This window comes from Trachemys scripta, chromosome 3 (assembly GCF_013100865.1).
Source record: "Trachemys scripta elegans isolate TJP31775 chromosome 3, CAS_Tse_1.0, whole genome shotgun sequence".
NCBI lineage: Eukaryota > Metazoa > Chordata > Testudines > Emydidae > Trachemys > Trachemys scripta.
Window position 1 is genome coordinate 135,985,631 of NC_048300.1, and position 23,715 is coordinate 136,009,345.

A 23,715-nucleotide genomic window follows, 5' to 3' on the forward strand; every position below is an offset into this window, starting at 1 on the left:
GATCTTTTTGTATTTGTGTGTTTTGCAGCAGTATATTATAGTGTTCTCCACTGCAAACCCCTAATGAGGACTTGCTCCACAGGTGTAAACTGTGATTTGCTTTTCCAAACAATTCTTTCACTGGCAGATTTTTAAGTCCAGAAGGGACCATTAGATCATCTAGTCTGACCTCCTGTATATTACAGGCCAGAATATTTCACCCAGTTATAAACGAGGGTTCTCCATTATTGATGCTGATGATGCATGAACCAAAAAGAACGTAGTTCCCCTTTCAGGTTTCAGGCTGAGTATATGGGTGTGGCAGTTACAAGCATATTTTGTTTTATAAACTCAGCAAAATTGCTCTGGAAATCATTAAGGCACCCACACACAAAAAATGGAACCACTTCCCAAAGCCATTTTTAAAGTCACTTTCCAAAGTAGAACGAATTTTGGTGTGGCTATGGCTTTAATTAAAAATACTTTCTCCTTTCCTATTTACATTGCCCTCCATTTTGTGATTATTGTGCATACAACACATATTCATAACTCTTTTACTACTGCTTCGACTGTAAGTTCCTCAAAATGGTCTTGAAACAATTGTCTCCTCTCAGCTGAAGGGTAGGGGCGGGGTAAAGTGACCTAAGACGCGATCCTACCAAGTGTAACGCTCACATTTGAAGTTAAGCATGTGTTTTAAGTGCTTTGCTGGATTGGGCTGGAGCGCTCAGCCCTTACAAGGTAGACTCTTGTATCAAAAGTTTTAAATCCCAGCACAGTTCACTGGGTCCTTCATCCTCCTCAGGTAAATACATTGGATCAATTCAGTCTACTTTTTCTGGACTAAGTCTTCTTAAAAATAAAATCCTTTCTACCCTGTGTAGACCAGGGATCAGCAACCTTTGACACGCGGCCTGCCAGGGTAAGCACCTTGGTGGTCCGGGCCGGTTTGTTTACCTGCCGCGTCTGCAGGTTTGGCCGATCGCGGCTCCCGCTGGCCGCGGTTCGCCGCTACAGACCAATGGGGGCTGCAGGAAGCAGCGGCCAGGCGTGCCGCGTGCCAAAGGTTGCTGATCCCTGGTGTAGACAGTGGACATTTCATGTGAGAATAAAACTTGTCCTGATGAGCTTGACTAGAATTTCCCCTCGCCAGTTCTGCATTGGGCTGTGTCTGCCAGCTATCCCTCAGGCAGCCATTTCATTGGCGCTGTACATCTATAGAGCACTTTGGCAAAGCCATGCCAAGCCTGATTCTATATCTGTGTGGAGGCAAGGTAGAAGAAGGACCCATTCATTGGTGTGATGGTGGAACATGTTGGCTGAGGCACCTTGACAGAGGAATAGAGTGGGAAAATGGTTTGTGGAAAATTATATTTAAAATAAAAACCTATCAAGATATGTACCTTTGACATTTGCTTATAAATTTTCTTGTCTATTTGAAGTGTAAGCTCTTCTGTCTTGTCCTGTTTGATGCTAAAGCATTTAAGAAAAGGATGCCTGGATCCTAAATGGCCCAGTCGGTTTCACCGCAATACAAATACTAAATAACTGTTATGATCGATTTTAAATAGAAGTTGGTTTAATGCTATTTTATATTTTTATTCTTATCTATTATTGTATTTCAGCCTTATTGGCATTCATAATAAAAAGCTGGATCGTATTTTTGATCCAGTTGTGTATATAATTCACCCTGAAGTAGTCACGACTCAATCCTAAACCAGATTCAGACCAGGTATCCCAGGGAAAGTACTGCTGTAGCAATTGTAACGATTCTGTGAAATCTCAGCTTTCCAAAGACCTTGATTCTCAATTCCAATACAGCCTTAGATTTCATGTCTTTGAGTTGGGCTATATGTCCATTCAAGAATATGAAAAGGTTGCTTGTCCAGCTTCTTGAGTGGTCTGAACTGTTACGTACCTACAATATTTTTAAGCAGCCAAGTAAATGCTAATTGTTTCACAAGTAGCTTTTTCCAACTATTGAATAATGTTGAGTATCTTCTATAAGCAATTGTTTTTTCAGCTGCTGAGTGGTACTAAATATTAAATATTTTGCAGCTGTTCAGTTGCTTTATACATTTTAAGTTTCATGTTATTTTGTTATTTGATGGCTCGGCACACACAAGCTAGCGAAAGGCTGTGGTAGCAGAAGAGCACATGTGTTTTCCTGATGCATCTTTATATGTTGTGGATAGTTTTAGCTGCCCAATAAGCAGTTATGTAGTACATGGAATTTGTGAAAGTTTGTGGTTTTATAGCATTTTTTTCCTCAAATGTTTAGAACTTTTACAAATTGTATGTTGCACCCAGGCCAAGAGATTGGTTTGTTTCCCCTCAGGCTTCAGGACTCTTTATCACTATACATTCCTCACACAAACAATTCATAAGTTTTGTGGTAGGCAGGGACCACTACTAGCATCATGTCCTACCTTTCCGCTGCCCCAAGGGTCTTTACCAAGGTTCTGTCGGCTGCCGCGGCCAGTGTTCACTAGATGGGGATAATTGCCTTTCCCTATCTGGACAATTGGCTCTTGAAAGGTTGCCTATTTCTTAAGGCACAGCTCTGTTCCACTCACTAGGCCTCCGCTTCAATGTGGAATAGTCTACTCTCATGCCCACTCAACACACAGGCTTCATCAGGATCACTCTTCCGCTACCAAGGTTTACTTGTCTAAGGACAGTTTTGCCACAATGTCTAATCTTGTTTCAACAATACAGCAAAGCCAGTGAAATGCAGTAAGGGCTTGCATACAACTTCTGGGCCATATGGAAGTCGGTACATTTGTGACACCCTTACCAAGACTGCGCACTTGATGTCAAGCACTTGACATCCCCAGCAAGCACAATCTATCCAAACAGCTGTTTGTACTTCAGAAAGTCCTTGATTCTTTAGATTGGTGGAGGAATCCAAAAAAATGTGCATGGGAGTTCCGTTCCTACAGCCTCTTCTTATGAGGCCCATCCTCACCACAGATGCTTCCCTGATAGACTGGATCTCTCATTCCCAGAACCTCACAGCTTGGGACTAATGGGCACCTCAGGAGGTGATCCTCTATATCAACATGCTAGCACTCAAAGCAGTTCACTATGCTTGCCAGCACTTCCTACCCCATACCGGAGGTTGCCCAATCAGAGTAGTGCTGGATAACGGAGCAGCAATGTATTATGTCAATTGACAAGGAAGAGCAAGATCCTAGTCCTGTTGCACCAAATCTGTAAAACTATGGAACTGGTGCATATCACACTGCATAGAGATCTCAGTGGCTTATCTACAGGACGACAGAACATAGCGGCAGACTCCCTTAGCAGACACTTCTGCACTGACCACAAATGGAAGCTGGATAACAAGGTATTCAGAAAGAAATGTCTGTCTCTGGGTTTATCCAGAGATAGATCTCTTTGCAACTCCATCCAGTCCGAAGTGCAGATGATTCTGCTTGAGGGAAAGGAGCCGCCACAAATCAATGAGAGACAGCCCTGATCACTCCTTAGCCTTGTGTATTGCTATATGCTTATTCCCCTCATGAACAAATTGAAACAGGAGATATTCATAGCCATCGTAGCACCAGCATGCCCAAGCCAGGTGTCGTTTGCAGAGCTGTAGTTTGTATGCCCCTGCAACCACTCCTCTGTCTTTCCCTGATAGCAACTCTCCTCATCCAGGAGTCGGGATCCATCATCCACCCCACCTCTGAGCGCTTCACCTCGAAGCGTGGCTCCTAGTTGGCTCTCTGGTGAGAGTGTTTTATCCCAAGCCTCACACTTCAAAGGAAGAAATAAGCCTCCATACACTAGATGTTAAAAGAGCCTTTGCCTGATGCCTCAACTGGACTCAGCCCTTTAGGACGTCTCCTACACTCTTCATCTCGATTGTAGAACGAATGAAAGGGCATCCGATTTCCTCCCAAAGACTGTCTAAATGGGTTGCAGGATGCATCTTGTCCTGTTATAAAGTCTCAGGGGTTCATCCCCCTCTGATAGTAATTCCTCATTCCATCAGGGCTCAGTCTACCTCTGTTGCCCACCTGAAAAATATGCTTGTCTCAGATATCTGCAGGGCAGCCACCTGGTCTTTGTTGCACACGTTTTCCCAGCATTATGCTCTCTTAACTGTTTCCAGAGCTGATGTGGCTTTGCTGATGCTGTTCTATGAATCCTACTGAATCCGCCGCCTCAACACTTTCCTCTGTGATGGAGGTACTGCTCGGGAGTCTCCTGACAAGGTAAGGACACTACTCGAAGAAGTAGAGGTTACTTACCTTCAAGATGTGTGTCAGTATGCATGCTCCATTGCCCGCCCTCCTTCTCCCCGTCTCAGTCTCTCACTGGACTTTTGTGGGTGAGAAGGAACTGGAGTGGCAGTAGTCTGCCCCTCCCTACATCCTCATACCAGAGTATGAGAGTGTCTAGGGCTTAGACCCATGGATAAATATCTTTGATCAAGAGTGTACAGATGCATGCACGTCCTGACATGGAACACCCATAGGCGGACACATCTCAAAGAACTCCAGTTATTGTACAAGGTAAGTAACCTCTGCCTCCTGAATTTCAGTATTTTAGCGGTGGAGGAGATGATTCCCCAAATAACTTGTACATAAATCCCACCATTTGACCAGATTTCTAGTAACACAGATTCTTTTTTTAAAAGAATTAGATGCTACCGTGTTTTAAGTGTCAGCTGGCTATAACCCCTCTTCTTCCCATTGCCCTGCTTTGCTTCTTGCCATCACCTTCTCTCCACAGTTTTCTGAGACATCTGTATCTATTGGATACTCACATACTTGCATGTGCACGCATGCCAAAAATGTAGCCATTCACAGTATTTGGATTGTACGCGGATATCTCTGCATATTAAGATAGTAGTAAGCCTGGCAGAGCTGAAGACAGCCTTGAAACTGAATGATCTCTTGAAGATGAACTCCAGTAATTCAAGAAGGCAACAAAAAAGGAGGCCAGGTCATCTTCTTCAAGACCTTCTGGTAGGCTATACATTTGCAGAAATGACCTTTTAGTAGCAGTCATCAGAGCTTGAAACTTACCTTGAATAGAAATTAAGTGGGTCAGCTGGCCTTTCAACCTCTCTGTTCCTCTTTTTAGCCTCTGCTAAGCAAATACTCATTTTGGAGATTTTGATATGAATGTAACACAGTTCTCATGCTAATTCTGATTTAAGAAGTCAGAAATGATATGTAAAGGACCTTTTATATGCAATTTTACCTGTTAGTGACAGTTCTCCCACAAGTGCTTGAGTCCTTTTTCTTTTAGAAGAGAGTACAGAATGTTTTGAGCGCTTCATTCTCCAAAATACTAGGAAGGCTACTTTACAGTCGGGGCCCAGAGTTGCAGGCAGGCTCATGCTCAACTTGGAGGGACATTTTTGTTTGACCTCTGATTCCAGCACAGCAACTCTTTCCCTTCTTACATGCTCTTTATCCTTTTTTTTTTTTTAATCTCCTCTTCTTCTGTTCTTTTCCAATTTCCATTTCTACATCTTTCCCCTCTGTCACCCAGTCACTCTGTCACTGCTCTTATTAACTGTATTTCTTCCTGTTCTCCCACATTTCTGTTGCTTTCCCCTCTTCACTTTCAAAATCTTCTACTCACCTGCTCCTCTGAAACTTCCTTTTAGCTGCTGGTGACATCTGTCCTCCTAATCCTGGTTCCCGGCACAGACCCACACTGTCCTCCCATCTCTGCCACACCTCCTTACTTTCCTACCATCATCTTTTTTTTAATTCCTATCTCCTACTACTCCTCCATCCCTCTTTCTGCTCCCTCATGAGCTCCTACTCTGCCTCTATTAAGCTGTCTACCATTTATGGTTTTTACATCTCCGTCTTCTCATCCTCACTGAACTCCAGATGCCTCCTGTTGACTATGTCTATCCACTTCCCTTTTCTTCAGTTTTCTCCTTTTCCCACATATCATGCTCTGTAGCCTCCAGGCATGGTAGCCTGGAACTCATCCCTTGTCTCTTGCCGCTTCCAGTTCCTCCTTCCTCGTATTTATCCCCTGTCTCTGAACTGCATTCAGTCTGGCTCTTCCTGCCTCGCTGTTTTACTGTGATCCATGGAAAAAGCAACAGAGAGTCCTGTGGCACTTTTAAGACTAACAGATGTATTGGAGCATAAGCTTTTGTGGGTGAATGCCCACTTCATTGGCATGTTACCATGCATCCGACAAAGTGGGCATTCACCCACGAAAGCTTATGCTCCAATACATCTATTAGTCTTAAAGGTGCCACAGGACTCTGTTGCTTTTTACAGATCCAGACTAACACGGCTACCCCTCTGATACGTGATCCATGGACACTCTCTCATCAAGTCACTTTCCTGACTTTTCCTTCAGCCTCCCAAAGCTCTGCCCCAACCAATAGCCCAGCACTCCTCTATAATTGCTCCCCACTTTCCTCCTAGCACCATGTTACTTTTTTACTTTATTACTCAGGCCCCAATTCAGTAGAGCACTTCTGCAAATGCTTATATCCCATTGAAGGAGAAGGAAAGGGAAAACTTGTCCATTTGTCTTTAATCAGGATGATCCAGAGAACCTAATTCTGAACTTTAACACTGGTGCAATTCTATTGACTTCAATTGGGCAGCTCCTGATTTACACTAATAAAGAATCAGAATCAGATCCAGGGAGGGAGAGGTGGAGGTTTGAAGGAGGCAGCTGGGTCTGATCCATTTGTTTTCTCCAAACCTCCAAGTTTGAAGAAAGAGAATTCTCAAATAAGAGAAAAGTCATGTTTCTATTCAATAAATTCAGTTTGTAGCTATCTTAAGGATTCCCCACCACTTGAATGTATATCTACCAGCACTGACACTTTTGTCATTAGCTTTCTTCTGTTCTGTTCTATATAGAGTCTTAAAGCATGCTCACTACCTTATATCTGAGCACCTTCCAATAGCACATTAAGCAGTGTGACTACACTTCTTTCACGTGTTGTTTGTTCTCTCATCCTCCCTCTGCCTTAGTTATGAGTCACTTGTCTGGCCTCTGTGAATCAGTGCTGCTAGTCTTCACAGGAGTGGGGTTTTGGAGCAGCCTGTATTACAGTATGAACAACTGAGTGGGAAGCAGTGGAGAGTTAGAGGGAAACTAGAGATCTTAGTCTAGTAAAGCTCAAAAAAATTGATGCTAGATTAGTTGTCCATTGCTGTTTTAGTACCACACACTTACTGGAAGTAACCAGTTATTAAAGTCATTTAAGGCTTGTCTACATGCACTATAAGGGTTTGATTTCTGAAGTGCACAGATGTGTTGTACATTAATTGGTCCGCGTAGACGCTGATGGTATGCACTAGTACGCTTTAATGTGGTGCTGTTTGGGACAGTACTATGCCAAAGGGCACTTGAGAACCTTTAGAGCACACCAGCAGGATCTACGGGACCAATTAATGTGCAACATATTACCGTATATACTCAATCATAAGCCGGTTTGTTTATAAGCTGACCCTCCCAAGATGGATAAGTAAAAATGGAAAATTTTTATGACGCATTCATAAGCCGACCCTATAATTCAAGGGTCAGCAAACTTTGGCTCCCGGGCCATCAGGATAAGCCACTGGTGGGCCGAGATGATTTGTTTACCTTGAGCGTCCACAGGCACGGAGGTAAACCTAAGTAAACAAAGTGTCTCAGTGCGCCAGCTGCTTACCCTGACGGGCCAGGAAGGCAACAGGTGGGGAAATGATTTGGGGGGGGATAAGCTGGGGGTCAGGGGAATAACCCCTGTGACCACCTCCCACATGACCCCACCCCTAGCCCAGGACTCCCACACTCTCCCCATCCCATCCCTCCCCACCTTATCTGGGGATGGCCAGGGGAGGATGTCTCTGGCCTGGCAGGAGCTGCTCCGGCAGGCTGGGCAGCGCGGCCACAGCCTGCTCCGGCGGACCAGACTGGGCGGCATGGCTGCAGCATGTTCCAGCGGGCTGAGCCAGGCCCTGCAGCCACAGTCTGCTCTGGGGGGGGCGCGGCCACAGCCTGCCAGTCCTGGAGCTGCAGCTGCTTCCGAGGCTCGGGGGAGAGCAGCGTGTCCAGAAGCAGAGAAACTCTGGCCCCACCTCTTCCCTGCTGGCTGTGCTGCCTCTCCTTGCTCCCTCTGTTGGAGGGAGGGGCTGTGTCCCACCTCTCCCTCTCTATACCTGTTCATAAGCCGACCCCCTTCTCTGGTGCTTCCCTTTTTTACTAAAAAAAATTTGGCTTATGAATGAGTATATACGGTAATTCACTCAGAAATCACATCCCTGTAAGGCACATTACCCCACTGTGTATACAAGCCCTTATCTGCATATTGAAAAGGTAGTTTTCCTCTGTAACATTGGGTAACTGATAGCCAAGACTCAACATATTTATCCAGGATTGGAGATCAATAAAGTTTTATCTTGCTGGAGAGCAAGAAGAATAGGAGAAGTGTCTGGAGAGGGGGACAGTTGTTTCTTGCTTTTTTCAGTAGTGAGTTTACTGTATGTAATCTGATGCCTACTAATTTTTGGTTAGATAGCCACAACATGCTCATCATGCCTCCAAGTGGGAGAGTTACTGTTTTCTTTTCAATTTAACCATTTTAAATGGAGGTAGAGATTGGTGACTGAAGCATATTGCCTAATATTCTTAAGTCACCAATACATGACTAACTCTGCCATTACAATACGTCCTTCAGGTGATTGTAAAATAAAAGGAGAAGTGAACTTGTCTGGTTTCATTAAGATGGCAATAGAATCCATAGTGCATCTCTGAGACCAGAAGCCCTGTTATGTTATGGACCCAATTATATAGACTGGATAAACACTGAAATCAGCTTACTCATAAAACATCCTCTTGTCTTACCTAAATCTGAGTAGAAAAAATAAATATGGGGGAGCAAATATTTATTCAGAACTTCCTCTTACTATTTACCGAATAGGAAGCTGTCTTATGTCAGTTTCTGCATAGAAATGTTTGTTGGCAGATTTACACCTGCTTTTATAACCACGTGTACAATAATCAAGGAGGGCTTCTTTACCTAAGTTCTCATCAGTTTTCCATTAATGTACACAGATGTCCAGCAGAGGATACAGTAGGATTTTGTTTATCTGAAAGTCAAAGGGAGCACTGAATAAGTGTTTGGCTTGCAGAACTTAAGGAGAAGTGATGGAATTTTCTGTCTGAAATACTATTTGGCAAAGAGAAAGAGAGACTTTTGCACCTAGTGATATACTATTGTTAGGTCATGCTCACTGGTGAACATGAACAATAATACACCACAACATTGTGTTGTACAACATCCACCATACAAACTCTACCCCAAACACCTTCATGTAATTAAAAAACACAGCTACAATGATAAGTAATAGTAGAATGAGAAGAAAATTAATGGGCAGGTTTTCAGATGAGATTGAGATGAAGAGGGACAGAGAAACCCTCAGGTTTTTCCATGTGACCAATGTAAACTTTTTGGGTCAGGGAACAGCTTTTTGGTGTGTGTGTGTGGACGGGGGGAGGGGGATGCCTGACATTCTTTAGGCGCTAACACAATAATAAACAAATATTTAAAATACAAAGAAAAGGGCTCTTTCACCAACAGTAGTGAGGTTGTGTGATTCTTTACTTGAGAATTTCAAGTGGGGAAAAAAAATTAAAAACTATTTCAGAATGTATTTTGATACTAGATCAGGGATCAGTAACCTTTGGCACACAGCCCGCCAGTGTAAGCACCCTGGTGGGCCGGGCTCATTTGTTTACCTGCCGTGTCTGCAGGTTCGGCCGATCGCGGCTCCCACTGGCCACGTTTCGCCGCTCCAGGCCAATGGGGGCTGCAGGAAGCGGCAGCCAGCACATCCCTCGGCCAGTGGGAGCCGCGATCGGCCGAACCTGTGGACGTGGCAGGTAAATGGCTCGGCCCGCCAGGGTTGCTGATCCCTCTACTAGATTAATCCATATTGATACTTACTGAACAACTTGAAAGAAATAAAAAACTTCAGCACTGTGACACAGTTGGTATGCATATATTTTTTTAAATTTTGAAATTTTCCTTTTGCATATAGGATGAAATGGAGGGCGGAGGGGGAATAAAATCTGTACTCATGTTTTCTGTTTGAATTACATTGGTATAGAGAAGCAGAGAGAGATTACAAGGTAGCATTAATTATTTTTAACTGCCTTTATCTGTTCTCGTCTTTATAAGGAATCTTTTATTTTATTCTCTAATGCCCTTATTTTTTTTAATCATGGTATTTAGGAGTTGTTGCAAAATAAACTAAACAGGAACCACAACAGACAAAATTACTCACCTCACATTTTGCCTACCTATTCTACAGCAAAGTTAACATTTATGTATGTTTGTACACCACCCACTGGTATGCAGCGCTAGACTGGAAAGGTTTTGTTAGTATTGGGAGTGCTTTCTTGAAGCCAGCTGCTAAGTCTATATTGCATGCCTGCTTGATTTCCAAAATCATTGTACCTCTCCCTTAATCCCTGTTTCTTTTTTTACTCTTACCTTCTTTTTAGTTTACCTTGTATCTTGGAGCAATAAACTTCAAACGCTTTATGGAAGTCACGGTCAAAAAGCCCTGTTGCTTTGTGTTTTGCTAAACCTGGTTGTCCATACTGATACAGGGAACTAATTAGATGCACAGGCCATTTTCAGATCTGGCCAGCACGATCTGTCTCCTACCTGCAGTATGGGAATGTCTCCATCCATTTCCTTCCAAATTTAGTTGAAAGTATGTGAACTATTGTAATGTTCTCAGGTAACATATGAAAGATCCCTTTTAGGAATCCCTAAATGATAGTTTGAAGATTGAAGCTACCCACTGGATTTTAAGTTAGTCTAAATAAATGTATGAGAAGCAATCTTATAATCTTGTTGTAGCTTTCTTTCATTAACCAGCTTTACTTTCCAGTTACATGCTATGTTAAAGGGCTTGAATAAGAGCTTGCATTAAGATGTTTTCCCATCATACACACTCATTACATGTTTCTGTTGAAATACCCTTGTGTTCCCATCTAAGCATTTTTCAAAAAGAGAAACTACAAACTTTTCGGACGCATTTTATTAGTTTCCAGCCAGCAAGTCACCTTTCTTTTTCCTCTTTGCTTTTTCATCTCTGCCCTCTCCTTTCCCCACACCTACTCCTTTTGAATTTTGTGTATTTTCTCTACCTGCCCCAGCACCCTCCTTGTTCCTGCCTTTGCTTCTCCTCTTATTTCTATTGATCGTCCATTCCTTTCCCCTCTTAATTTCAGTGCAACCTCTTTTTTATTTCATGCTAATTTTTCTTTTCAGAGGCTCTTAATATTCTTATGTTCTTCTCATCTCTCAAAGCCTTACTATGAAGTGCTGGAAATGGCTCCCTCTGCAGCCTGTCAATATTGATCCTTCCATCATTCATTTGAGGATATGTTACTATAGAGAATGTAAAGTGCAACCTCTTAAAGGCTCAGTGTACACTCTCATTCATACTCCTAGATCTTACTGGCCTAAGGAGCAACAAAGACTGCATTTAGTTGTGAGTTAACATATGGTGCCTGTAGACATTGGTGCACCACCCAGTATCCTCTCCCTCTCCTCACTGTTGGTGTCTCTTCACCATAGTGGGTTTTCCGCCCCCCCCCCCCATCCTCCCTGTCTGGTTCTGACAAAACTGGGTCACAAAATGGCAGATGGAATTCAGTGTTGATAAGTGCAAAGCAGTGCACATTGGAAAACATAATCCCAACTATACATACAAAATCATGGGGTCTAAATTAGCTGTTACCACTCAAGAAAAAGATCTTGGAATCATCGTGGATAGTTCTCTGAAAACATCTTCCCAAGGTGCGATGGCAGTCAGAAAAGCTCACAGAATGTTAGGAACCACTAGGAAAGGGATAGATAGAAAATACGATGCCGCTATATAAGTCCATGGTGTGCCCACACTTGGAATACTGCCTGCAGTTCTGTTAGCCCCATCTCAAAAAAGATATATTAAAATTGGAAAAAGTACAGAGAAGCAACAAAAAATAAGGGGTCTTGAACAGGTTCCATTTGAGGGCAAATTAAAATGAATGGGACTGTTCAATTTAGAAAAGAGATGACTAAAGGGGGATATGATAGAGGTCTATAAAATCATGAATGGTGTGGAGAAAGTGACTAAAGAAGTTTTTATTTTCCCCCTTCAAATAACACAAGAACCACTCAGTGAAATAGCAGGTTTAAAACAAACAAAAGGAAGTACTTTTTCACATAATGAGTGCCACAGGTTGACTGTGTGTTGTCAGAGGTGGTTGTGAAAGCCAAAAGTATAACTGGGTTAAAAAAAAACAAAAAAAATCCTAGATAAGTTCATGGAGGATAGGTCCATCAATGGCTAATAGCCAAGATGGTCAGGGATGCAACCCCATACTCTGGGTATTCTTAAATCTCTGACTTCCAGAAGTTGGGACTGAATGACAGGGGATGGATCACTCTATAAATTGCCCTGTTCTGTTCATTCCATCTGAAGCATCTGGCACTGGCCACTGTCAGAAGAGAGGATACTGGACGGGAAATACTATTGCTCTGACCCAAGTATGACCGTTCTTATGAACAGTTCCTATGACCCTATAGAGCTGCTCTTTATGTTAATAGGTGAGAGTCCAGTCCCTCCCTGCTCTAAAATGTGTTAAATAATTTTCTTTTTCTTTCCTTGTCTTTTGCTAGCAGAACTGGTTTCACTGTAGGGCTGAAGGGAACAGAGGTCTTTCCACATTCCCATGAGCTACTTTCCAGAGGAGTTCCTTCAAGGAGACTTTAAATTTAATCTTAATAGCACACTGTTCAAGGAAAGTACAGTAAGATCATGCTGCTAACACTTAGAGTTGGTGGCATAATCTTGCTATGATTTTGGGCTGCCTTTTTTGGGCTGCCTTTTTTGTATCACAATTAGTGATTCAGAATATGCTAGGTCGACTGAAGAGAGCGATATCTGTTTCTGACAGCTGTTCCCCATGATTCCACAAATGTAACCCTGTCCGCAAGATGATAGTGCGCTTGTTTACATAGGGAAGCTCTTAAAAATACAAACACAAAGTAGCATTCAGATCAGTCATTCTGATCAAAGTGCCGACGATTATTAGGGTGTAAAGGGAACTGATGACTCAACTTAGACACAACACTGCGGCGGTCTCCGAATTTCAGTTTCGTAGCAGATTCTTTTCAGGAATGTTTTTCGTTCCTCCGTGATTCAGATTTGTTTCTGAAGTGTACATATTGTTTTATATTTCTTAACCAGGAGAATGGAAGCAGCTTTTGGGAAAAGGCTACCAAACATTTCTGAATAACACTGGACACTGCCCTATACTTTCAATGGAAAGCTCGACTTTTGTGGAAGATGGTTTTGTATTTTATCCTGCTTTCCCCATGGCTGTATTTGCTCAAAAATAGTTTCTCTGTCCAGTCACCACATAAAAAGTTCCTGTGTCGCAATTTAAAAGAACTTTCTGAATCAAATCGCAATATTTTGATCAGCTCCCATTCTTAGTAATTCCAGGCAGTGCACTTGCTGAAATTGGTGACTCAGAAACTGAAATGCAAAATATTTCTCTGAACGGTGGCCGGAAGTTAGCTTTGAAACCTGAAACAAAGTGCAGACCGCAATTTTATCTATTTATTATATGTGTAAATACGCTTTGTCTTCAGCAGTCATTTAGATTCCTTTTGGTAGAGCCCGTATGATCCTCAGGCTGTACGATAAACCATGTCAGAACTGTCTGGCACATCTAATTTTTGGATTAAAAAATGAATTCCTAGTGAATGATTTCATTGCCTGTAGTGCTGTCTGATTCTGTCATGGCATTTGATAGAACTTGTTAGAAGTATTAGGTAAGACAGGATGTTGGTAAGTTTGAGGTCATCTGATATTTAAAAAGTAGAAGAATGTGTGTTCTACACCAGTGGAATTGAACTAAATGGCGTAGTTGCTTTTATACATTACACTGACATATTTAGGATGCTCTCTGACACCAGTAGGTCACATTTTAAGTGTGGAGCGTCAGTCTCATCATTTTGTAACAGGGTGCTCATCTGCCAATGGAAAAAAAGGACAAGTATTAACCTTTTTTTACTGCGGCTCCTAGAGGCATGGTGGGGTGGAAATAAACTGAGCAATATGGCTGTAAGAAGTTTCAAATTATCATTTAAGCAAAGGATACAAAAGGTACAGAAAGCTCTTTAGAGGCTAACTTTTGAAAGGAGCAGCTGTGCATGCTCTAGAAGTGCTGGGAGATAAGACTTGCGTTCTCTTACTGCTTCTCTCACTCTTATGTATTTGTACTGTTCTCGTCACCATGGTACCTGAGGGTCTTGTATTAGTCAAGCCAAGTTTTCACTTCATAACCGTGGGCAAGTCTCTATTGGTTTAACCTGTGTGTAAAATGGGGCTTGTATGGACTTGGTAAAGCACTTTGAGATACATGTATGGAAATCACTATATAAGAGCAAAGTAGGCTATTGATTTATTTATTTAAAGAACATGCAGTTCCCTTTGAAAGGCTGGTGCACCAATAGTAAATATTCTACAAAGGAAGTATTCGAGATGCAGAGCTTTTTATTAAATACAGTTTCAATAAAATCAAATAAAAGCAATGTATATTCATAACTTTTGTTAAAGTAATTCCTGTTGGAATGTTTAGAGCTCCAGAGGATATTTATTTTGGTGGTGGGTGAGTGGGTGAAATAAAGTGATTAATTTATGATAAAACATCTAAAGAATTAGAATAGTAAGTATTACACTGTTAATAAAAGCAGATGCTATAGAACAGAAGTGGCCTAATTTACTGACCTTCGAAGCCGTATACAATAATCTTGAGAAGTTTGAGAGCCACAAGACATGCACAACCTGCCCTTGGGCGTTGCGCCTGCCAGTGGTGCTAAAGTCCTTATGGCCCCCCCCCCCCCCCCCCCCCCCGGCTACACCACCCAACCACCACAGGGTAGAGGCCCCTAGTCCTACCACCCCACCGCAGGGCAGAAGCCCCAAGCTCCCCCCGACTAGTTTTGTAGGTGGAGAATGAAGGGGTACATGTATGTGGGGGCTCCAGGAGCCAGACTTTAACTGTAAAAGGCCACGACCCACCATTGCGCCACGCCTGCTATAGAAGTAGAATATTGTTAAATAAAAAAATATTGTAAGAGAACCTTCTGAACTGAACCGAAGTGTTTGGTAGAAAGATTTGTTATTTTGTTACACAAAATAGATCCAAATACCTTCCTTGAACCTGGATTTGGGTGTGGATTTTACATTTAGTGGTATGGTTGGTATCTTTGTAGATTCTCCCTGAGCTCAGGATTGGAAATACATATGTTGGCACACTCAGAGATTTGTCTGGCAGTTGTAGAACCCATTACCACTGCTTAATCTACTGCACGTTGCTATTTAAGCCAAATGACAATTTGGAAGAATTTTTGTCTGTCCATTAAGATAGTAAAACAAAACCTTTGTTTGTATTGTCGCTTTTCATTTGGTCCAGTACTTTAAATGAGATTTCTCACTCTATACCACTCACGTTAAATTTGGACCCATCTTCATGTCTTTTGACCATGGTAATTTATCCAGTTAATCAATTCAGTGGGAGCCAGTGATGTGTTTAAAGAGTTAAAGATATCATGAGGCTGAATGTTTAAGGAATCATAATTGCAGTTTAACACTGTAAATTGAGATTGGCGCTGGAGTCTAGCGATTGCTAGTAGGGCACTGGCCCTAAACCCCCTGCTGGCCGGAGCTGACAAACATTGTGGAGTCAGCATGTTGTGTATTTCTCCAGTGATCCCTCAGGCCAAGAGGGGAGTATGATTTGACTGAGCCACCATGATAGTTGGCCTTGCATGGGGTTGAAGTAGAAGGAGTGCAAAGTAGGGAGAAAGTAGTAAGTACAATCAGTATAGTGCATTGGGGCCATAGCTAGCAGAAAGCAGCCTCCATTGCTGCTAGCCTACAGCAGCTCCTCTGGACTCCTGAGCTGCATAGCAACAAAGCTGACCATATTTTAAGGAGTTGGTTCCTCATTAGCCATGACTGTGCACTGCCTGAAGTGAAATTTTGCTACTGCTTATGACTGCTTCTTTCCCACTTGGAGAGCCTGTGACTTACCCAGACGCTCAGGGAACTGGGAATGACCTTGACCTGAGTTCATTCTCAAATATCCAGATGAGAGGGGTGGATTCTCCTTGATTGACTAAACTTCTGTCAGCCAGGGAATAGTTTTAAAGGGAGCAAGTTGCTGCCTTGACAGTTCTGTTCTTAACTTCAGCTGGGAGGGGGAGAGGCCTTTTTGGTCTGAAGATTTCCAGATCTGCCATGCCTCAATATCAAAATGCCAGTGTCCTGGAGGCTTGCAGAGAGATAGCGCTATGAGGGATACTCAGTGTTTCTCACATGCAGCCACCAGCAGCTTTTCTTGCCACCACGGCCTCCTGGAAGTGATGGGGTGGGGGACAAAGCAGTGGCCCCTCCCCTGAGGCTGCCAGCAGGGGTTGGGTCCTGCCCCCCTCTGGAGGCACACATGCTGGAGGAGCAGGCTGCTAGTGAGTTCCCCACCTTCCCTGGGGTGGAGGACAGCCAGCTCCAGGCCTGGGCTCACCCCCATCCATTCCCCCCTGGCATCCACTGCCTCTCCTGACCCCCCATCCATTCTCCCCATCGCCTCTGGCCCCCACTGCCTCCCTACCCACCTTCCCATCCAGGGCTTAATTTGTTCCTGGGCTTTCCAGGACTGAGTAAATCTGCTGTGTTAAAAGTGATATTTGTATGTTTGTTAATATCACTTTTCACAGCAGCAGACTTACTAGCTAGCAAGTCTTTTTTAAAAAACAACCAAAAAAAGCAAAATAAACAACAATAAAAAAGACAAGAACGTGCAAAGCACCTTACTTGTCTCTCTACTCTTTACTGGCCTAAACAGAACACAAGTGTACATTGTTTTTATTAGAGTCGGCAAAAAATCCAAACATAAATAAATTGAAATGATTTGGACATGTATATGTGCATATTTATTTGTCTTTCCTAAACTTAATTAGGAATTTTAGTTAAAATTGTAACAGGCCACCAACAAGAGTTGGTGGTCACACTCTGAGGCCACCAAAAATTTTGTTATGAGAACCCCTGCTAATCAACAGGTGCTGCCATATAATACCGCATGCAATGACTGGGAACAGATTTCTCAAACTATCACCCCTTTCTAGCTATTCGGGTTAATAGAGTCCCTCTCACATCCACCAATAACTGAGGTATTTGTCATTTTAAAACAAAATCAGAGGGTATCCAAGCACAGGACCTGGCAGACTCCCTGCTTGAGACCATGTGGAAAACTGTCAACATGATTTCTCTTCCCTCTAGGCAGCACTGCAACTTGTAGCTGCCGAACTGTTTCTCATGTTCCTGTTTGGGCTTGTTCAGCAGGCCGACCTTTCCCCTGGATAAGCCAGCCTGCTATGCATCCAGCATCTTCATCCTTTGGTGGTTTGCACATCCAGTGAGGCGTGGCTATTTTCTTCTGGATTAGGCCTGTAAACCCATTTTCTGTTTTATCCATTCCTCTCTATGGCAGAAACGATTTATGAACACAGTGCTGCTTGGGCATTTTCTGTTTTGAAAATCTTTCTCAGTTCTTCTTGGAAGAAGTTTATTATTGGCTTTATGTGGAGCAAAAATATCCATCTGCACATGGCATTTTTATAGCAGTTTGTGGGAGTTTCAGCCGCGCATTTCCCAGTCAAGTCGGTGGCAACCAATGCTAAAACCTCACACAATTCTTTGAACATTCAGGAAACAACATACAGGCAGTGCTACAGACACAAAATACACAGTACAGTAAACCCGATCTCAGCTCAAAACTAATTATCTGTTTATAAAAATTCCCCTGCTTGCCGTTTTGCCGTTAGAATCTGGCCTGTAAGATTTATGACTTTGGCTGAAATGAAGTACCATTTCCTTTTTCTCAGCATTAGTGTGCATGGCCTTATTGGCTTTTCTTTTTAAGTTCACACAAGTTCACACAACAGAGAATTATTTTTGAGCCCCTTTCCTCTCATGATTCTACTTTTCATTGCAACAGAATGAAAAATAACCCACAAACTGACTTCTTAATTTTTTTAAACTTCCCCAGCTTAATTTGAGAGTAAAGACAGAGAAATGAAAAAGCAGTCCTTTCATACATGGAACGGCACTACCGTACCTAGTGACCCATAGTCTCCAGAGAGCATTCTGGAAAATGATTGAAGACTTTTGGCGTGATTCTGAATTTGCATCTATTTTTACACATGGATAACTCCGTTGACTTCAGGTAGAATTACTCTTGATTAGCACTGAACCAAATGAAATCAGAATCCAGCCCATTGGGCAAAATCTACTCTTTAGTTACATCCATTGCAACCAATTGCCATTACTGGCTTTGCATTAAAGAAAGGAGCAGCATTTGGATGATAACAGAAATGATGACCTGAACTGGCATGATTAACAGATGAGTCAAGCAATATAAAAATATTATCTTTTGGTCTCCTGTAGTATCTATCTAATTAAACTGCATTTATCACCGTAATTGTTCGGGACCTAGAGTATCTCTGTACTATAATTTGCTGCACATCTATTTCCTTAGGTGTATTCCTAAACTAAAACATAATCTTAAGAATGCTATAGTCGGATGTGAGCAGGGGGGCAGAATTTCACTTCAGATAAAATATTGCAAAATTTTACAATTTTTTGTTTCAATCTGTTTTTCCCTTAATTTTACCTGCCCTAATTTTAAGTACATCTGTAGGCATTCCACTGATAAGTTAATGAAAGTTGTGTTCAGCTAATTGTGTAACTTTTTTGGATTCGCAAATGTTTATCTGACTTGGAAACTATCAGATTTCAGCCAAATTTGAAATTATCTGAAATTCAGCTTTGCTTTAGTTATAAACTGCTGGGCCACAGCCATGTTTCCTGCTTGTGTTTAAACAGTTATTTTTTTAGTCGAATTAGGGCTTTATAGAAGATTGACAGAAATGTCCTAAGCATCAGGGGGTAGCCGTGTTAGTCTGTAGCCACAAAAACAACGAGTCCGATGGCACCTTAAAGTCTAACAGATTTATTTGGGCATAAGCTTTCGTGGGTAAAAAACCTCTTTCCTTCAGATGCTGAAGAAGTGAGGGTTTTTACCCAGAAGAAGTGAGGGTTTTTACCCACGAAAGCTTATGCTCAAATAAATCCGTTAGTCTTTAAGGTGCCACCGGACTCCTAGAAATGTCCTAGAAAACCCTTTTTAAAAACAAAACATGGACATGGTTAATATTATACTTACCTTTTAGGTTTTTCATCTTCTATGGCATTTACCATGCCTCTTTCATGGGTTAAAGTTTATTGGGGAAAGTTATATTGGCTTCTTGAGTGGTCCATTCCTTTTTGGGACTGTTTATTTTTTGTAGAGGACTTTAAAAGAAATAGTTGTAAATGATCAGTTAGATTATGACAAACATTGAAAATGTTCAACCTGCAATAGGACTTCAAGTAAATCCATGTGGTCTGCATGTGTCATGGAATGAATCCCAAAGCATAAAGCCCAGTGGGCTGTCATTTAGCAATGGCATGAAAAGTGTAGAGTCCTAATTGAAGAAATTGAAAACACTGTCAAATCCCACATCAGACCTGGGACTCCAGTTTTGGTAACAAGATTCTGTGGTAATTTTAGTGATTTCAGTCTAGTCTCCAATCCATCTTACTTTGGCATGTTAGCATTTTCATTAACTGAACTCTCTAGCCCTTCTGGAGAAATATATCACACAACTGAATCGTTTGTCAAATGTAACATGATTTTCTGTTTATCATTTGGAGGGGTTACTTATAGGATATACTAATTCCCTTTTCAATCTAGTAATTACTCCTCTCGTAGATCATGCTGCTGAGGGGATGTAGTGTTACAATGGAAGTGTTTGTTTTATTTCAAATATATTCCTACATTAAAATATTCCAAGTTATATATAAAGTCTTACAAGTTTTGAGCCATGTTCACCAAAGGTAAATCCCACCTCGCTTGCCCTGTCTGGCTGGTGTATCCCGGGAGGAATTTACTCCAGAAGAGGACAGATGATGGAAAACCTGCTTCCCTGCCTTAGAATTTTCCACTTGGGACTGCTGTGTGCTGTTGAACACAGTTCTGTCTGAAGAATCCACTTAGCTGACCTGATGCTAAACACAGTTTAGCAGTCAATGTAGACCAGGACCAATTGTGTTTCAGCATCAGGTCAGCTGACAACTGTTCTGAGCAGTTTAATCATGGTTAGATGGTTAGCTGGACTTGTTCTAAAACACAATTTGCTCTGGTCTGCACCGACAGCTAATCATGACTGGCATCATCTTTACTAACTCGATCGTTCGTAACAGTTGTCCAGATAGGGTAACCTTGTGCAGTGTGGAACAGGCCTGAGTGTGGGGAGCTTTAATCTGTGGTCAGTGCTCCCTGCCAGTTGAGGCTGTTGAGGGGATGCACTGAATCAGTGCATCTCCTGGCTGACCTGCAAATGCTGTCTGCCCAAGCCCCTTGCATGTCCTACCTGCTGGAGAGGAAGTTGCAGGCATTCTCTGATCTTGAAAGCTCCCACCATTCATACTTTCAGCCTGGGGTGCCCTCTTCCAGGTACTAGTATCCACAAAATGTAAGTTCTGGTTGAATTTGTCCCTTTGAATCTAAATATAATTAGAATCTAGTAGATTGTTATATGTACATGAAAAATTTTTAGCCAAAAAAAAGTAAGATTATTTATCTGCTCTGAAATGGAAAGCTATCTCAGATTTCCCTACAGGTTTCAGGGTGGGATATGAACTTGCTAGAAATGAGAATAGTTAATTTTTGGCACACTTTACCAAGGGTAGTGCCAGATTTTCTTCCATCCCTGGATACTGTTAAATCAAGATTGGAAATTTTTCTAAAACATATGCTCTAGGAATTATTTTGGGGAAGTCTTATGGCCTGCGTTATATAGGATGTCAAACTAGATGATCACAACGGTCCCTTCTGATCTTGGAATCTGTGATTAAAAACCACCACTGTTACAAATGTCTTCTGAGCCCCAAATAATCCTTTCAGCAGTTAAAAACTTTTTAAAGAAAAGTTACAATAAAGCCATTTCAACCAAAAAGAAATATTCTGCACTTTTCCTCAAAAGGCACATAGAATATGTTAACAATGTTTTCTTATGTCTGTACAGCACTTAACAGATTGGGGCCCCAATCTCAACGGAGACAACTAGATGCTAGCGCTATAAGTATGAAATAATATCAATTGAAACACAGACCTTTAGAAACCTTTGCTTTTCTTCACACCTCTGTGATCATTGCTGCCCCTCCTGGCCCAGTCTTTGGTCTCCTCCCTCTGCCAAGCCTTTCACCTAACCATGCCTATAAGAAACTTGTTGATACCGTCGACATGGATTTACTTGTCTTGCTTAGATATTATATTTATATGTAAACACAACTGTATATTTATTGCTGTACTTCCCTCTGTACATACTCACTGGTATGTCTAGAAGTCACTCTAATTATGGGCAAACTAGGCAGCTGCTTACCCTGAGCAGCTACGCCAAACCTGAACAGTGCTATGATCGCATGTGGCACATCACAACACCATGATCACACAGATATGGCCTTGTTACCTGTCTGTCTTGAATGAGTAGCGCTGCAATCTCCTGGCACTTGGCCCACCCCACCTTTACCATAACTACCAAACCATCAGAAGGCTCAACAGCCTCCCCCCCCTTGAATGTTCGATGTATCACCCCCCTCAGTTGAGAACCCCACCTGAGGGGAGAGCACACTGAAGTTTTGCCTAGGGTGGCAGAATGTCTTGAGCAGTCAGTCTGTCTTCAGTCTGAGCAGATTGGGACAAGGATCACACTGGCGCCTATGTTTGGAAAAGTGTCTAGCAAACTATACTACCAGAGTATAATACAGGAGTGGGCAAACTATGGTAGCATCCAGCCTATCAGACCTTTTAATCCAGCCCTCGAGCTCCCGCTGGGGAGCAAGGTCAGGGGCTTGCCCCGCTCCAGCTGGGGAGCGGGGTCAGGAGCTTGCCCCGCTCCGTGGGTACCATGGTTCAGCGAGTCTCCTGGAAGCAGCGGCATGTCTCCCCTCCGGTTCCTATGCGTAGGGGCAGCCAGGGGGTTACGCACGCTGCCCCCGCCCCAAGCGCCGCCCCCTGTAGCTCCCTTGAACCGCGGCCAATGGGAGCTGGAGAGGCGGCACCTGCGGACAGGACAGCACACAGAGCCACCTGGCCACACTTCTGCGTAGGAGCCGGAGCGGGGACATGCCGCTGCTTCCAAGAGCTACTTGAGGTAAGCGCCGCCCGGAGCCTGCACCCTTGACCCCCGCCCCAGCCCTGATCCTCTTCCTGCCCTCCAAACCCCTCGAACCCAGCCCGGAGCACCCTCCTGCACCCCAAACCCCTGATTCCTAGCCCCACCCGAGAGACCACACCCCAACCCCCAATTTCATGAGCATTCATAGCCCACCATACAATTTCCATACCCAGATGTGGCCCTTGGGCTAAAACGTTTGCCCACCCCTTGTATAATACAATATATTGAAAGTCTACCCCAGAAATAAATCTTTTTAAAACACCATTTTAATCTGATGCTTTATCCTGCCAGCTGAGGTGTATGGTGTGTTATTTTACTGTCAGACTCCTGTGTTCAAAACAGTTTGAGTCAGGCTCCAAAACTCATGAGATTGTCTTAAAAAAAATTTTTTTCTCAGTAATAAATTTTAGTTTTTTTTTTTCATTTGCTTTCTGAGCCTGTAAAATACACCCAGGTCGTACATTCAAGCTTTCTTCTGCACCTATGAGAACCAGAAACTTTGTTTTTAATGAAAGCTGAGATTCTCTTGCACACTCATGACTCTAGGACCTGGGTCTTTAGGAAAAGCTACAAATACTAACAAGATTGGGCAGTGTTGCCAATTCTGAAATTGGATCCCTACAGGAATCAGGGACTGCCCATGCCGATCTGATTGCAGAATTGAGGCCACTTGGTAAGACCCCTGGAGGCCTGGACTGAATCTTCCTCTGTGTGTGGTACAGCACTGCACACCCTGATTTAACTCAGGAAATAACAAAAAATGAGTGGAAACTTTTGTTCACTAGATCATTTTTGGTCCTGGCTATTCATTTCATGTATGCTCTGCTTTTTCATCTTTTATGTTTGAGTTTTGTGTTTTAGGGAAAACTAATCATTCCCTACTTACACAAAGAAAACTCCTATATAAAATGGAAACGCAACAGAATATATATTGAACAAAGCGTAATGTAGGCACTTAGGTTTCGTTCTACCCTGGTCTGACCCCTGGGCAGAGAGATTCCTGCTTTCATGTTGTAGATCATGTGTAAAACCTGATGCTTTCTGGCTCACCCCATGTAATGTAAGGCTATCATCAGAGAGAAACAGAGTGAGACGTTTGCAGAAGGGAATGAAATGTTTGGGATGTGGTCTCATGCTTTTTACAGCAGTGAGCATCAATCACACCTTCCAAGAACAGGGCAGCACTGAAAATCTACTCTTTTTTTTCCTTTTCCCCTTCTCTCCCTCCATCTCCCCTTCCTGCTCTCCCAACATTCCCATAGCAAGTGTAATTTTAGTGTGAAAGTGTCATTTGCCCTTGAAAAAGCAGAGACCTCCATTAAGTTTTCTAGCTTTATTGCTTCTTGCCCTGAGATAAGTTTCTTTTTTGTTTTACAAATGATTGATTTGTGATT

The 23,715-nt window shown here is 42.6% G+C and overlaps 1 protein-coding gene across 2 annotated transcripts in view; it reads left to right on the forward strand.

The window, feature by feature from the left end:
- BACH2 (BTB domain and CNC homolog 2) overlaps positions 1-23,715 on the forward strand; it is a 253,173-nt gene that overhangs the window by 117,597 nt on the left and 111,861 nt on the right. Inside the window, exon 3 of one of the 2 annotated variants that reach the window (XM_034766029.1) lies at positions 4,100-4,202. The exons of the other annotated variant lie outside the window; for it this stretch is intronic. The gene's annotated coding sequence lies outside the window, so the exon portion shown is untranslated. The remainder of the gene's footprint in view (positions 1-4,099; positions 4,203-23,715) is intronic. 2 annotated transcript variants of the gene reach the window in all.